An 11931-nucleotide genomic window follows, 5' to 3' on the forward strand; every position below is an offset into this window, starting at 1 on the left:
TGGGAACGCTTGGAAGCACTTGACTTTTACTCGTTGGAACGCAGGAGGGAGAGATATATCATAATCTACACTTGGAAAATTCTGGAAGGAATGGTCCCAAATTTGCACACAGACATCACTCCCTACGAAAGTAAAAGACTGGGCAGGCGATGCAAAATGCCCCCAGTTAAAAGTAGGGGCGCCATTGATACACTAAGGGAAAACACCATAAGTGTCCAGGGCCCAAGACTGTTCAACAGCCTCCCATCAAGCATTAGGGGAATTACCAATAAGCCCCTGGCTGCCTTCAAGAGAGAGTTGGACAGATACCTAAAGTCAGTGCCGTATCAGCCGGGCTGTGGCTCGTACGTTGGACTGCGTGCGGCCAGCAGTAACAGCCTGGTTGATCAGGCCCTGATCCACCGGAAGGCCTGGTCATGGACCGGGCCGCGGGGGCGTTGATCCCCGGAATGACCTCCAGGTAACCTCCAGGTAACCCAAACTTATGCAGTAAAGATGTCCAAGTACATGCACGTGTGTCCTTTCATCCATGCTTTTTGTATCATTCTACCGTCACAGCAACCCAGGATAACCCCATAAAGCAACTCTGGTTCATTTCCATTGGGATCTTTTGAGCCTCACTCCCGGGATGAGACTCGCAACAGTCTGCTAACAAGACAATTGCCTACTTCCTTCTATGTGAACAGGGGCAGCAGGTGTAAAGAAACATGCCCAGCGTTACAAACCACTTAAGACAGAATTTATTTCAAAACCTTCAGATGCGAGCCAAAGGCGCTACCACTTGAGCCACGAGTCACAAAAATAAACTGTAGATTCACCAAAAACATGAATTTAAGTCAGGGATTTTTTGACGACGTTTCGTCCTCGACCACTGTAAAGTCACAACTACTTGAGAAAAGTAGAAAAGGCCTAAAGACAATATGGTAGGATCATTGAAATAAAGGATCAGACCATAGTACACAGTGCCAATAATCATACATTGACATGTACTTCGTACAACAAACATCCAAGATAATTCCTTCCATGGATTTGGCGTTATGAACATTACTGATCCAGAAATAGCTACTCATTAGGATCCTGAACCAAAGAATCAAGCTAATTCAGGAAATGCAAGAAAAGGAAACCTCCAATGACATGTTAACCAGGGAAGTTAGGAACTACAAACCTCTAACACACAATACCTCGAAAAGATCATGACTAGAACATAACGGCCTAAAAGATCAAGTTACTCAACTAAATATGAAAATCAAGAACAAAAGAGCAAGAGTGGACTTACAACTTACCGATGTTATGAATAATTTCCAAGACCACTTTGAACAACTCTGACTCAGTTGTAGTAAATAGCAACCTTCTACCACCAGCTATAACTCAAGGAAAATGCAAACAAACCACCTTAAAACTTATCCAAGACCAACTTCGACTCAACATACTTAGTGATGACATTAATGAGTGTAAAGTGATAGGTTATCAAACTGGGAAAAAATCAGTGGTACTAAAGTTCAATTCTAGCTCACAAAGAAGTGAACTATTGAGAAATAAAATGGAAATAAAAAGGACCCCAATGGAAATAAAAAGGACCCCAATGGAAATATAAAGGACCCCAATGGAAATAAGTCACTCTGTCTGACTTTATTGGGTTATCCTAGGTTCTCTACACATATGCTGTTATGTATGATAATTCTATGTAACTGCATTTGTGTATACCTGAATAAACTTACTTACTTACTAATATGAAAACAAATGTTTATGTCAACGAATGCCTGACCAAAATAAGAAAATCTCTACAGACTAAGAAAGCCACGATACGATCGAGAAGTCCACCAGTGCTTTGCAAGGGATGGAAAAATTAGGCAGGAAGGAATCAACAGGAAGCAGATACTATTTCTACTGAACATAAAAAAAAATCCTAAGTGATGCTGGCCTAATTGAGTCAGAATAAAATGCAGTTCGTACCCGCTTGCACGAGTAGTGCTATGAAACCCGATTCTTTTTCGCCCAATTATTTTCTATAAAACCTAATTCTCACTTCTATATCACTCTGACAGCAGTGAATTGTCTAAGCTGTCCAATCACTACCTTATAGTTTATACTCATGTTAAGACACCTCAAGATTACCATTCTGTTTGCCTAAAAAAGTATACATTTCTATTTTATATTTGTAACTATCTTTTACCGTCCTCCATTAGTATAGAACTATTTTTGTATTGTCTAGTGTGTGCAGCCTATACTAGTGCAATATAGTCAAAAGTTAGGTACTACCGTTTTAAAACTTTTTTTTACTGTCTACTGTATAATTATAGCATTAATGCAATAACTGCTACGTGCTATTGATATACCTAGTCTTAATAGTTCATTATATTTTACTACTACTATTTCACTATATGTTTATTAGGCTTTATAATCTATTGGAACAATGTACACTTACACCATTATTGTTCAATCACCCCCTTTTTACAGATATTAATATTACCTCTTGTCACCATTCTGCAGCTCATTTAAATATTTATCAGTTTAACCCCAAATACTCAATGCTGACATCGACCCTGAACTGAATCTATATAATCTAAATCCCAGTCACCATTTAACTTCAAGCAACCGCCTTTACTACACAGCAACAGAAGCCAGTACTGTCCTCAGCAATGCCAGAAATATCACAATTTTGAATTACAATATTAGATCCCTAAGTAAAGACTATGATGACCTCCTGGCACTCTTAGATACATTAAAGACAAACTTCTCCTGTATTATTCTTACTGAAACCTGGCTTAAGCAAGACACAACAGACATTTACACACTACCAGGATACACTGCAATCCACACCTGCAGGCCAGAACAAATTAGGAGAGGTACTGCCATTATTATTCCAATGAACTACATGTATCATGTAGCAACACCATACCCTTCAATGTTAAGTATGATGAATATACTCATCATACTAATATCCCAGCCTTTAGTGATAAACTAAGAACACTGATTACAGATGCACAAATTAATAAGTATCACCTACTACTAGCAGAAGACTACAACATCAATCTTGGCCTAACATGTGACCAACCTGTTGCTGACTTCATTAACAATATGTACAATACAATACTCATACCAGCAATTACAAAACCAACAAGACTAACCGAGACGAGTGCAACCACCATAACTGACCATATATGGACAAACATACTAGTCCCCCTTAAAGCGGGGATAATCACTGACAACACTACTGACCACTACTATGCTTTTCTCCTAACCAACATTTGTAAACAACCAGTGGAATATAAAAAAGTTCTCCTTTCGACTCCATGATGAGGCTTCAATAAGTAACTTCACTGAAGAACTAAGTTCAGTTGACTGGCCTACAGAATTTTCCAATGCCGCTGGTATCGATGAATGGATAGAAATATTTCTGAACAAAATTCAAAGACTATATAACAAACATCGTCCCATAAAAACTAAACAGATCACCAATAAGAGACTAAGTTGCCCATGGCTTTCCAACTGCATCCTACGGTCCATTAATATGAAACATTAATGAGAAAATATAGAAGGGGTTTAATAATTTATCAAACACTATACGTCAGTCCTCACCAATTTAATAAGAAAGTCTAAGCAACTATACTGTTCTAATAGATTAACTGAAACGAGAGAGAAAAAAGACCTGGAAAAAAACACTCAGATCCTGGGCATCCAAGAACCGAACAGAACTAGTAATACTGTACTAACTGAACCAAACGAATCGAAACTCCAGCCTACTGATACAGCTAACAAGTTAAATGACTTCTCAACCATGGGATCAAATATCGCCAGTATAATTCCAATTACCAATGCCCGCGCTAATGATTATCTAGATGGAAACTTCCCAACATCCCTCTATCTTACATCAACAGAGCCCACTGAGGTTACCATGATTAACTCTATAAAAAAAACAAATCAGGGAATGTAACCCAAGTACCACCGTTACTGTATAAACAAGCGCCTCAAATCTTTTCACCCACCATTGCATTACTCTTCAACAAATCACTAGAAACCAACACTTGCCCGGCATCACTCAAGCTAGCAAGGATTACACCAATACACAAAGGTGGTGACCCAACAGACGTAAATAATTATAGGCCAATATCAACTTGCCTCTACTTTCCAAAATCTTTGAGAAACTCATGCGCAAAAGGTTATACTCCTTCACAGCATCATTTGGCTTAGGAGAAATAAAAGAACAAATGACGCAATAAATATGCTAGATCTACTATACACAGCAATGGAAAAAAATTAATACCCGCTTGGAGTCTTTATCAACCTTAAGAAAGCTTTTGATACAGTTGATCACAGCATCCTACTCCTCAAGCTTGATCATTACGGTATAAGAGGCCATGAACTTGCATTTATCAAGTCCTACCTTACTAATAGAAAGCTATACGTCTCTGTCAATGACAACCTCCCCAACAAGACCCTCGGACACTGGTGTACCACAGGGTAGCATTCTTGGCCCCCTACTTTTCCTTTTATACATCAACGATCTTCCATGCGTATCACAACAACATACGCCTTTTCTCTTGCTGGCGACACGACTTGTCAACTCCCACCCCAATCTAGTCTCACTCAACACTATTGTTAACTAAGAATCGCAGAAATAGCAACCTGGTTGACCACCGTCAATAAACTTCCAATTAATATAGACAAAACCTTCTACACTATGGGAGTAGAGCAAGTGAGGACGAACTAAACATTGTGCTTAACAACACCCTTATTGCTAAACATAATGAGGAAAATTCCTGGGTCTGCACCTTGATAGCAACCTAAATTAATTCAACATCCACATCTAACAACAACAAAAAAGTTTATAAAACAGCTGGCATCCTCTCAAAGATACGTTACTATGTACCACGAACAGCACTACTTGCACTATACACTGATCTACCCATACCTCATTTTTTTTTTATATTTTATTTAAAATCATACAAATAGACAATAGACAAAAGGAAAAACCATAAAGATGACAATATATGAACAATAACTGAAAAAACGTTACATTAGATAGTGAAACAATAACGAATAACATAACAATATAACAAATATGACCACTATAACCTACATATAAAATCAGATACCGAAGCTTAAAACTGTCCTATACTAGATACATGTGGATAAGTTAACTTTCGTAAAAAAACATGCAAACCTATATTAACTCTTCCTCAAATTAATCATCATTGCTCTTAATTTACACTAGAATAATAAAATACAAGTATACTTTCGTTATTTCGTTACAGACTAAATTCCTTCTGCTCTGAACACGGAAAGAAATATAGGATAATAATTAAACCAATGATGTCAAGAACACATCCGAGCGAAACCTACACCTACCATACAGGTCCATTAGAACTGCACGGTCCGCGCAGCTGCTCGCCCAGGTGTGCACATGTACATTACACATCGTACCTACAATTAGATTTAGCTCAACATTTTTCAATAATGCCATACGTAGAACCATTCTACCCAATTTGCATAATAAAGAGCCGTTTGAATCAAGGAACATTCCACAATTATCATAAATTTACCCTAACCTAAGCCTAGTATTCCATCTGTATTATAAATGTCTAAATCAACACGAAAATTTACCACATACCCCTAACCATATTCGTTGGTGTACATGATACAACCTTGTATTACCATAAAGAAAAAAAGAACAATAAAAAAGGAAAACTCACTCTTCACCTTTAAAAATCAGACTTCAATTTACCATTAGGTACATACATATAAATAATTATATAAAGTATATTGTCAAATTGAACACAATCACTTCCAACGTCAGTTATAATATTACGTCCACTCAACCACAAATAATTCATCCATTCTTACAACTTCAACGGTTCGTAAAACTCTTAAATTACATACATAGTATTGCCACCATCTAGACAAATTAAAAAGAAAAACAATACCCAAATATATCAAAACACACTATGCTTCTATTGTCACCAAATCTATTGTGCTTACAAAAATACATTGTAAATTAAACTGAAACATAAAAAGCCATTTTGACATTTACACATTGTATCAAAATCATAAATACGCATAGAAAATATGTATTGAATATCATTAAAATGTTCATGAGAAAAACCATTAATGGTATATACAAGTAAACATATATATACATATACATATACATATATACATATACATATATACATATACACATATATACATATACATACATATATAGTTATAAGTCGACAATTCCAAATATAACTGTATTGTACTTGAAACACTCAGAACAAATAATGTTAAAATTGTACCCCGGACATACCTCATATAACATTCATAAAACAAACTCATCACGCTACCGCCCATTCTAGGAAACCAGCTCATTTCATCCCCTTACCTGCCTTTCAACTCCCGTAAATCCCGTAATGTGAAATTCCTATAACCCTCACTTAAATCCCTCTCCCATCTCCCCCCATACACCTCCTTATTCCTACACTTTGTCCTATAAAAAGTTGCTGTTAACGCATTAATTCTTTCACACACGTTCGCTCCTCTCATAGCCCAAGACATATAAATATAATCCGTAATTATATACCCTACCGCATTCTCTACCATTTGATTCACCCCACCTATGTCTAAGCTTAAAACCCTCAACACCTGCAAACCCCTCCCCTCCCACTAACCTTATTACCTTACCCAACCAAACCCTTATTAGTTCAATACATTCGCAAAAATACACCATATGGAAAACAGTCTCCAATCCGCCACAAGCCTTGCATATCCCATCCTCCCGTATTCTCTTTTGGAATAAAACCATTCCAGACGGTAAGATCCCATGTAAAAATCTATACATAACTTCTCGTACTTTAGGTTTTAAACGCAATTTGTTCAAACGCCCCCAAATATTACGCCAATCATACATCGGATAAACCCCTTCTACCACCGCTACCACTGCCTTACCATCCACCCCATCAAGGTTTCCCAATTTAATATGTGAAGGATCTCTCATGTTTATGATGACCCGTAACATTGCCTCACCTATTATGAACACTACCCACCCACCACCGTTGCATATCCTGACGTATCTTATGAAGTCCGCCTTCCCTCGCCTCCCCCCCTCCCGCTTATAACTACGTTTCAAATACACTCATAATCCTCTTTTCAACAGCTAAAAGACCCAGCCCTCCTCGGCCAACCGGGAGTGTGACAACCGCTCTACCTAACCATTCGCTTCCAGTACCCCAAATGAATCTAAAAACGCGCTTTTGTAACCTTTGTATCTCACTACGAAGTATCGGATATATTACTGCTACATGCCAAAGTTTACTATATAATAGGACATTCGTTGTAATCACTCTTTGATGCAAAGTTAAGTGTGCAGCTCGTAAACCACTAAGGCGCTTCAGTACACCATCTACAATACGCACTGAATTTATTTGTTGTGCTAACTTGATATCACTTACATAAACGATCCCACATATCAGTAATTGGTCCACCTTTTTCCACCTTTCAACTACTTCACATTCCTCACTTAACCCATCCCCAAGATCCATATACTTCGTTTTCTCCTTATTAATTGACATGCCAGAAGCCTTTTCAAAAACGTTTACTAACTTTTCCACCCGAGGCAAATCTCTGTTACCACTTACTAAAATCGTTGTGTAATCAACATAACCAACAATGCCACCCCCCCCCCCCCCTTTCGTCACCAACCCCATTTGCTGCCAATAAGACCCTAATTCCTCTATAAAAGGGATCCTGTAAACACGCAAAAAATATTTGTGAAGGGGGACAACCTTGACGTAGACCCCTTCTCATCTGAATTTGTTCTCCTAACCTTCCATTTACCTGCACCCACAAGGATGCATCTTGATACATTAATTTGGCCCATGATATAATTTCCTCTCCAAACCCCTGCCATCTCATAATCTTCCATAACGCTTCCCTTTCTACACTATCATATGCCGCCTCCCAATCTATAGCCAACATCCCCCCCCCTCCCAATTTTACTCTTTCTTCAATAATCATATGCCGCCTCCCAATCTATAGCCAACATCCCCCCCCCCCCTTCCAATTTTACTCTTTCTTCAATAAAACTTCTAATCAACCCATGCCCGTCATACATAGATCTTCCCGGCACACCATATTGTCCCTTATCAATCACTTTACCCAGAACCTTTTTTATTCTGTTAGCTAAAATTCTTGCAAAAATCTTATAATGACCACACAATAACGAAATAGCACGATAGTCTTTGACTGTTAATGGCTCACCTTTAGGCACTAGAACGACCACAGCCATCCTTTGCTGTGCCCCTAAAACCCGATCCCACTTAAGGATATTGAATAATCTTACCAAAAACCCTTTTAAAACGCTCCAATTTTGAAGATAAAAGTCACTGGGCAACCCATCAATTCCTGGTGCCTTACCTAATTGCGCCCCGGATAAAGCTTCCCATGTCTCACACTCCGTTATCGGCCCTTCTAAAACGAATCGATCATGCTCTGTCAACTCACACTGCACAAACCTTCCAATTGACTGTAATGCTATTTCGCTTATTCCCACACTTTGCGTTTTCAACTTAACCCAAGCATCAATATACCCACTCATACCCTCAGTCGTCGTCAACACCTGATCCACTTTATACCCTTGCATACCTACCTGATCATTCAACCCCATTAACTCCATTGCCTTGTGACGTCTTTGTTGACTCTGCAACACACACGCTGATGGCCGATCTCCCCACAAAACCTCCTCAATCCCGCCCTTAAGTCTTTCCCCATCAAACCTCTCATTTTGTAAATTCCGGATATTTTCCTTCAAACTTTCAATTTCAATAACAGGATAATTAGCATTAATTTGTGCATAACATTCGCGCAACTGCTCCTCTAAATATTTTTGAAAACCGTATTGTAACTGATTATATCTCGTCCCTCGATTAATATAATATTCCTTAATTCGTTTTTTAGCTATCGTTTCCCACCAATTAACCATGGCAACATCCCCTGGTGCTTCTACCACTAAACGATCCCACATATGTCCAAAAGACAAAAGACTATCCTCTTCCTTTAATAACTTTACATTCAATTTCCAAAATGATGGACCCCTCCGAGGCACACCCTCAATATCCACATCTATTACAACTCCTCTATGATCCGAAAAAAACACATCTATCACATTCACCCTCCGCACAGTAACCGCACAAGGCACGTACATTCGGTCCAACCTCGCCGCATAACCTCGTTTAATGAAGGTATGCTCTACCATCCCTCCCCCCCACACACATCCTTTAACCCCACCCCGGTCAATATATCCCCCAATATACCCAAACAACACCCCGCACCTCTAGGCTCCACATCTTTACGACGTATCATGCAATTCCAATCTCCGCCTATTATTGCAACATTCGGTAAACCACGTAAAAAATAGACCAGTACGTCCTGAACAAATTTAGTTTTAATACTCACGTCACCTTCAGCCGGGCCATATACACATACTAAACTTATGGGAACCCTACCCCAGGTTCCATCCACTCTAATTACCCTCCCCTCCCCTCCCCCCCTTCACTACGCCTTACTATAAACGGGCTAGTTTCCTTTACCAAAATGGCAGCCCCACCTTTCAAACGTGTCGCATGTTCCATGTACACATTATAACTACTCATATCCAACTCATAACCAGGACTAAAATTATGTTCCTGTAAGAATACCACATCCACACCAAGTCGCACCAAATACTCATTAAACCACTTAAGCTTCCTCTCAGCTCTCAACCCATTAATATTTATAGTAAAACACTTGAATTCAACAAATGGGTTTTCCTTTTTTCCCCGGCACTGACTTTACCCCAGTTCGTTTTGCAACACCTCTGTCCCTCCCCCCTTTATTGGGAATCACCTTTGCAATCCCTTGATTCTTGGGTTCACCATTACCTCTCTGCTGTACCTCCACCCAAGACTTTTTCCCAGGGCGTTGGGCGGGAGTGAGCACATCATCAGAATCCGATGATGCTGCAGTCCTCTTTCGTGTCCCGCCCTCTACCTGCATTTTGACATCTGAAGCACCGTCCTGATGCACCTCCACCTCTACTGCATGCACCTTCAATCCTTTAGACTCTCTCGTCGACAAACCGTCATCTCCTGCCATACCATCATTCACAGCCGTCCCCAGAACTAAGCCTGGGTCTTCCACCTGATCTAGGACCGATTCCTCTAACAAGACATCTAACGCCTTTACCAAAGACGCCGCCACTTCACCCATATTAGGTAGTCTCTCCTCAAAAACCTGATGTATATCCAACGACTGAGATTCTCCTTGTAGCGTTACAACTGGCGATTCGAGCTCCTTTTCTTTGTCCACCTCCTCACTCCATGACAACCGTTGTTGGGGCGGCGTAGGAAGAGACTGTTCTCGCTCATCGCCTACCTCGCCCACTGTCTGCTGTTGCCATTGCTGTTGTGCCGGGTACCCACTTCATTTCCCACACTGCACCGCGATGTGGTCATATGACCCACATAGCCGACACGTACGTTGTTGCCCCGCATACGTTACATAGACTTGAGTCCGTAATTCCTTCAACACAACATATGAAGGAATAGGGTGTCGAAGAGTCATTTTAACAGTATATGTGCCTTTCAGCGCACCTGCATACGGTCCAGTTGCCCATCTCCCTGCTGTGGCTATGTGAACCGTCCCATAGGTACGCAGTTCACTGCTAATATCAAAATCAGTCGCCTCAAAAGGCACATTCCTGATTTTCACCCCAAGTGTAGTGTCGAGATACATCATGGAGTCGCACAGACACAGCTGTATTAACTGGTATGATGGTCTCCTAATACTTGTCGACCACCGCCTCGTAGACTCGTGCAGACGTCATTTTAACGAAGATTCTTGTCGTTCCATTGAGTGCGACATCACTTATCTCCTCATTTGCTATACCATAGGTATCGCGAATGATCGCTGGTAACAATAAATCCATGTTGGATCCCGTGACAGCCCCATGGATCATCTCAATGCAGTGTTGATTCTTCTTCTGCTATTCAGCGCCATGTTGAAGAAAATAAAGTTTCCACCAACCAACGCTAGAGGCAGCTCAATCAGGTAAACTGCGCAAAAACAAACTCAAACAGGAGCGTCTGTGCAGCTCGTCCACACGGCTCGGAAGCGATGAGGACAAATCCCCATACCTCATCTATGTTATTTGTGCCTGGGGTTCCACAACGAAAAACACCTAAAATTAATAACACAACAAAAAGCCGCAGTGTGAATGATCACACAATCCACTGATAGACAACCCCCCTCCCCTTTTCAAGCCCCTAAACCTATTCACTGTACAAAACATTCACTCGTACTATTGTGCAACCTACATTTACGGAACAATCAATGATGTGTACTTAGCAGTGGTGACGTGTACTTAGCACAGTGGTGACGTGTACTTAGCTCAGTGGTGACGTGTACTTAGCTCAGTGGTGACGTGTACTTAGTTCTGTGAAGACCTGTTTGCGTGCTCTCTATGAATTGAAGCAAGATGCCCTCCATCGAGCAACTTTACCAACAGCTTAAGGAAGAATTGAGGATGGCGAAGATGGAGATTCAGCGACTGACCGAGGAAAACAAGAAGATTCGTAGTAGTCCTCCTGTTTTGAGTCCTCAGGTCAAGAAAGGAAACTGGTCAGTGGCTGGACAGCAGGGAACGAAGTTGACGATCAAGAAGACGAATGGAAAGGTAGAAACAATGAAGAAGAAAGAGACTGCTGTGGAAACTGTTGTGGAAACATCTAATACATTCTCAGTGCTACCCGATGAATGTGAGTCGACTACTGGGAACGTCATGATGAACGACACCAAGGAAGGTAAGAATATTGTTGTTGTTGGGGATAGCCAAGTTAGGTATATGGATAGGACGTTCTGCTTGAAGGACAGGAGTAGGAGACAGAGGGTTTGCTTTCCTGGGGCTGGGATGGAGGA

The sequence above is a fragment of the Cherax quadricarinatus genome, chromosome 46, assembly GCF_038502225.1.
Source record: "Cherax quadricarinatus isolate ZL_2023a chromosome 46, ASM3850222v1, whole genome shotgun sequence".
In the NCBI taxonomy this organism is placed as follows: Eukaryota; Metazoa; Arthropoda; class Malacostraca; order Decapoda; family Parastacidae; genus Cherax; species Cherax quadricarinatus.